The sequence below is a fragment of the Stegostoma tigrinum genome, chromosome 42 (genome assembly GCF_030684315.1).
Source record: "Stegostoma tigrinum isolate sSteTig4 chromosome 42, sSteTig4.hap1, whole genome shotgun sequence".
In the NCBI taxonomy this organism is placed as follows: domain Eukaryota; kingdom Metazoa; phylum Chordata; class Chondrichthyes; order Orectolobiformes; family Stegostomatidae; genus Stegostoma; species Stegostoma tigrinum.
In genome coordinates this window covers 2,328,060-2,334,141 of record NC_081395.1, presented here as the reverse complement: position 1 = coordinate 2,334,141, position 6,082 = coordinate 2,328,060, and the positions used below count along the sequence as shown (strand labels likewise).

Here is a 6,082-nt window from a genome sequence, read left to right as displayed (position 1 = left end):
TTTGCAATTAATAAAGTGTTCTTGAGTAAAGTCGCTGTCCTGTTGCGGAAATCCTCCAGTACAGACATTCCCTTGTATTTCAGCCTGAGGACGTGGAAGAAGGAGGAGCTGGAAAGAAATTTAAAGTGGGGTTTGAAAATTCACGTGTGTTTTTTTTGGTTACTCCTTTTGACAAATTCAAGACTAGAAACTTAAAAAGAAAAACGCAAGCAAGGCCCCAGCGAGGATCGAACTCGCGACCCCTGGTTTACAAGACCAGTGCTCTAACCACTGAGCTATGGAGCCAGTTATAGCCAACCGCCTAAAAATCACAGTAAAAACCGGCAGAGAGCGCAACGAGAGACTGAGATCTGTATTGAATGGAGCAAGCCAGCAGGGGGAAACCATGGGACAGGCAAACTGTTAAAGAAACAGACACTGGAAACCTTTAAAGGGACAGTTACAGAGGGTCTGAACTATATAGAGTCTGAGCTACAGAGGGTCTAAACTATGTAGGGTCTGAGTTACAGAAGGTCTGAACTGTATAGAGTCTGAGCTACAGAGGGTCTGAGTTACAGAGAGACTGAGCTACAGAGGGTCTGACCTACAGAGGATCTGAGTTACAGTGAGTCTGAGCTACAGAGGGTCTGAGCTAGAGAAGGTCTGGATGAGAAGGAGCTGAATAAGAGAGGGTTTGAGCCACATAGGGAGTGAATTACAGAGGGTGTGAGCTTCAGAAGGTCTGCATTACACAGGGATTGAGCTACAGAGAGACTCGATTTCGGTGAGTCTGGATTACAGACAGGCTGAGTTGCAAAGGACTGAGCTGGGAAGGGAACAGGGAAGGAGATCCTGTGACTGAACTGCAACCTTAAATTGACAGCATTGTGAGTTATTCCGGCAGCAACAACTTTCTGAGTTTGCTTCTCACAGCAATGTTTCATATGCAATACTCCAGGGTAACAGATACACTTGTCAGCTGGAACCTGGAGCAACACCCACTAGGGATCAAGCATCTCCGGTTATTCAAGAGAGACAAGCAAGAACTGTAGACGTTGCAGTCAGAGATAACATAGTGTGGAGCTGGAGGAGCAGAGCAGGCCAGACAGCGTCAAAGGAGCAGGACATTTTGAGTTGGGACCCTTCTTCAGAAATGGGGGAGGGGGAAGGGAGCTCAGAAATAAATAGAGGAGAGGTGGGACTGGGGAAGGTAAATGGGGTGGTGATCGGTGAATGCAGGTACAGAATGGTGGAGATTGGTGAGTGCAGTGGGAGAGGCAAATGGGTGGGAGAGAAGATGGACAGGTTGTGTCAGGTCAAGGAGGGGGAGGGATGAGAGGGAGTGTTGGTCATGAGATGAGGCTGGGGGTGTGGGAAGATTTTAAAACTGCACTCGACGTTAAGGCCATCAGGCTGTAGGCTCCCGAGGTGGAATATGAGGTTCTGCTCCTCCAGTTTGCGGATGGCATCATTGTGACACTGGAGGAGGCCCAGGATGGATATGTCACCCAGGGAATGGCGGGGGGGGGGGGGGGGGTGGGGGTGGGGGGACAGTTAAAATAGTTCAACCAGAAGGTGTTGTTTTGTCACATACAAATCGCAGATACTCCATGAAAGAGTCCCCGAGTCTACACTTGGTCTAACCAAGTTAGAAGAGGCCACATTAGGAGCAACAGATACAGTAGACCAGGTTGGAGGATGTACAGGTGAGCCCCTGTCTGATATGGAAGGTTGTGTTTGGTGCCTTGAATGGAGGTGTGGCGGGGTGGGGTGCGTAGGGGCAGATGTAGCACTTCCTGTGGTTACAGGATAGGGTGCTGGGGGGGTGGGTGGGGCTGTACTGACACACTCCTTTGAACCGTGGCAGAGGGCAGAGAATCAGGGAGGTTTAGGGAGAGAGCTAGGGCTCTTGTAGCTTAAGGGACAATTGTAAATGCTAGATCAGCGGTATTCGGGATTTGGGAGGGTGCTCAATTCCTAGTTGTGGTAGATCATCAGCTGTCGGTGAATAAAAAGCACAGTTGGAGGCCATTCAGCCTGTCCCACATGCACTGGCCTGTTTGAACTGTCGGATCCCACTTATTTCTCATTCCCCATTGAGATTTTTGTCTTCTATTCTGGGTCCTGTCGGAAGATGCTACTCCCAGCTCTGTATCTGCAAGTAATTAAATTCTCATCCTAATGACTGTTAGATAAATAAAAATATTTTACGTCATATCACCACCAGTGTTTGTGCGCGCTGTCTCACTGTAACACCAAAGACAGAGCAATGAAAGAAATGTGATTATGAAAAGTCAGAAAGAAAAGTGGGTGGGATGGCGTAGGAGCAGGAATGGTGGTTGTTGGTGTTGCACTCATGTCACTGAATGAGTAATCCACAGAACCAGGTTAAAACTCTGGGTAGTGTGAAGCTGGATGAACACAGCAGGCCAAGCAGCATCTCAGGAGCACAAAAGCTGACGTTTCGGGCCTAGACCCTTCATCAGAGAAGGTTAGTCTGGATCTAGGCCCGAAACGTCAGCTTTTGTGCTCCTGAGATGCTGCTTGGCCTGCTGTGTTCATCCAGCCTCACATTTTATTATCTTGGATTCTCCAGCATCTGCAGTTCCCATTATCTCTAAGAGTCTGGGGATACAGGTTTGAATCCCACACCACAGCAGCTGGTGGAACTTAGGTTAATTTAATAAACTTGGAATTGAAAGTTTGTCTCAGGGATGTTGACTATGAAACTGTCATTGATTCTCATTACCCCCACCCCCATCTGCTTTATTATTTGCATCACACATTGTAAACCACATTTACAAGTTTGCCGACAACACTTCCATTGTAGGTCAGATCTCAAACAGCAACAAGACAGAATACAGGACAAAGATTTAGTGCTTAGTGACATGGTGTAAAGACAACAATCTCTCTGTCAACATCAGCCAAAATGAAGGAGCTGATCATTGGCTTCAGGTTGGGGGAACGGAGGGCATGCCCCTGTTTGTATCAGTAGTGCTGAGGTTGAGATGGTCGAGAGTGTGAAGTTCCTGGGAGTGACGATCACCATGTTGTCTAGTTCCTCCTTAAACAAGTGAGACAACCCTGACCAGAATGCTATGAAAATACTTGTCCAGGAGTCCCATAATACCGAAGCAGTCAAATCAATATGAAAATACAAGCTGGCACCAAAGCAAAACAGTCCTAAATTTATTAGGAACAAAATAACAATAATCTTTAACACTAAACATCCTAACTCAAACCCAACTCAGCTCCTGAAGGTTACAATACTTCCTGAGAATCTTATAGATTTATGCAGTTGTTCTCTCTCTGATTCTGTCTCTGGTGCACTGAAGCTGCTTTCTTCCTCTCTCTCTGTCTCTCCGGATGGTCAGCTAGTCTCTGCCTCATGCCATGTTGGTGTCCTCAGAAAGCCTCCAGAACATTCCAAGAGAGAGGTCTGCAGGTGGACTCTGTTTTTATTCCTTTTAGATGGGTTTCTGGAATTTTCTATGGTCCTGGCCAGTCAGGGAGTTACACTTAATAGCTTCAAACAGAGGAAATCATTTGGATGGCATGCTACCGTTATCCTGTCTCCGCCTCCCTAACCTGTTCTTCCTCTCACCCATCCCCTCCTCCCACCTCAAGCCGCACCTCCATTTCCTACCTACTAACCTCATCCCACCTCCTTGACCTGTCCGTCTTCCCTGGAGTGACCTATCCCCTCCCTACCTCCCCACCTATACTCTCCTCTCCACCTATCTTCTTTTCTCTCCATCTTTGGTCCGCCTCCCCCCTCTCCCTATTTATTCCAGAACCCTCACCCCAACCCTCTCTCTGATGAAGGGTCTAGGCCCAAAACGTCAGCTTTTGTGCTCCTGAGAAGCTGCTGGGCCTGCTGTGTTCATCCAGCCTCACATTTCATTATCTTGGATTCTCCAGCATCTGCAGTTCCCATTATCACTAAATCAGTGTTGCCAGGATTATCATTATAAAGGCATTGTGATGAAAGGTATATAGTCATATTATTTGGAATTCAAACTAGTGACACATAGATGTTGAATACCTTTTTACATAAATCTTTACTATGCAGAAGGAGCCATTCAGTCCATCAAATCTGCACTGACCTTCCAAACAGCATCCTACCAGACCCACCCTAACTCAGTAACCCGACACCTACCATTGCTAATCCACCCTAAACTGCACATCTTTGGTCTGTGGGAGGAAGCAGAGCACCCAAAGGAAATACACGTAGACACAGGGAGATCATACAGACTCCACACAGACAGTTGCCTGAAGGTGGAATTGAACCTAGGTCCCTGCTGCTATAAGGTAGTAGTTGTAACCACTGAGTCACTGCGCTCAAAACCTTTTGGGAAAGGTTTTAAAAAAACCTGGTCAGTAAGTCTTTCTGGATCTTGTCAGAGAGCAGGGAACCCTGGACTGCTAACAGAAGATTGGTAGTATTGTGCATATTTTATGACCATGAATGGAAATGGTGAGGGCGATGAGCTTAATTAATGATTTATGTCAGCTCAGGAAACCCAGAAATCAGATGTTTTTGAGCAGTTTTGGAGGATACCTAACTGGGGTCAGAATCTCAGCATCATTTCTCTCCTAAAAAGGTGATTAGAACAGTTCAGTGAATTAGGTACATAGAACATAGAACATAACAGCACAGTACAGGCCCTTCAGCCTTCGATGTTGTGCCGACCTGTCATACCAATCTGAAGCCCATCTAACCTACACTATTCCATGTATATCCATCCATATACTTGTCCATGGAAACTGTACCTTCATGGAACGTTTGTTTGGGTAACTTCCAGACCAGGAGTGTTTGGTTAGACATTGGCAGGTTATTAAAAAGTTGAGAAAGTATAATCTTTCAGTTTTGTCAGCATTATATAAGAAGGTTTCACAGTTGTCAGACAGAGCAGCGAACAATTAGTTAAGTTGAATTAAAAGATTTGATACAGATAGGGTGAAATCTCTGGACTTGATGCTGTGACATGTTAGTGTCAGGTAACAGATGAAAATATTGTTCTACTGTGTATTTTAAGAATTTTCTAACTCTATTCTATATTTAGATAGCTTGGGTTGTTTTAATAGAACATATAACAGTACAACACAAGCACAGGCCCTTCAATGTTGGGCCACACAAAATGCCTAATTAAACTAATCTCTTCTGCCTGCCCATGGTCTATATTCCTCCATTCCTTGCTTATTCATGTGCCTATCAAAAAATCCCTTAAACACCCTATTGCATCTGCCTCCATCACCACCCTTAGCAGCACATTCCAGGCACCTATCACTGTCTACGTAAAAAACTTGCCCCTCATCTCTTTTGAACCTTCCCCCTCACACCTTAAATGCAAGCCCTATAGTATTAGACGTTTCAACTCTGGGAAAATGGTTCTGCCAATGCTATCTATGCCTCTCATATTTTTATAAATTTCTTTCGATTTCCTTTTGTAAAATAAACTTCCGTTTCTTTGTTAACTAGCCACCTCAGTAACTGAGCAGCCCTCTGCACACAGGAGGAAAGCTCAGAAATGTCAAAAGAAATGTGACAGTGAAGGTTGTTTGCACACAAACGATCAACACTGTGGATAATACATGTTTGGTGATTGAACTATGTAACTACTGCAATGCATTGGATCAATGATTGAGAGAAAAAGGGATTTGCCAGGAACGTGGTTGGAAGTTATGTGGAAGATAGATAACGAGTTGGGCTGAATGGCCTTTGCTAGGATTTCTATGTTTTTTTTCAGGTTGTGTTCATGGTTCTGCTGTTGCCATTTATATCACCTCCAGACTCATCTTTTGCTTCTCTTATACTTGTCCATTTGTCTCCCTGCTTAAGGGTTGAGCCATTAAATTTGACTGAAGATGGGGTGACAGACAATTTTAATGAATAAGGGATTGCAGGGGCAGATAAAAAAAAGTGGAGATTAGCAGGTCTGCAGCAGCAGAGAAGAGGTTTAAGAGAGCAAATGTTTCCAATCCATTATGATTGTTCTCTGGAATTGAAGTTATTTTGAACTCAAAGTGTCAACTCAGCTCCATAGATGCTTCTGGACTTGTGTGGTTAGCACTGCTGCTTCACAGCAACAAGGACCCGAGG

At 45.0% G+C, this 6,082-nt stretch overlaps 1 non-coding gene across 1 annotated transcript; it reads right to left on the bottom strand.

Annotated features, from left to right (window-relative positions):
- Positions 1-212: 212 nt before the first annotated feature.
- Positions 213-285, bottom strand: trnat-ugu (transfer RNA threonine (anticodon UGU)). The gene has a single exon. It is a non-coding gene; the product is annotated as a tRNA-Thr (tRNA).
- Positions 286-6,082: the final 5,797 nt, after the last annotated feature.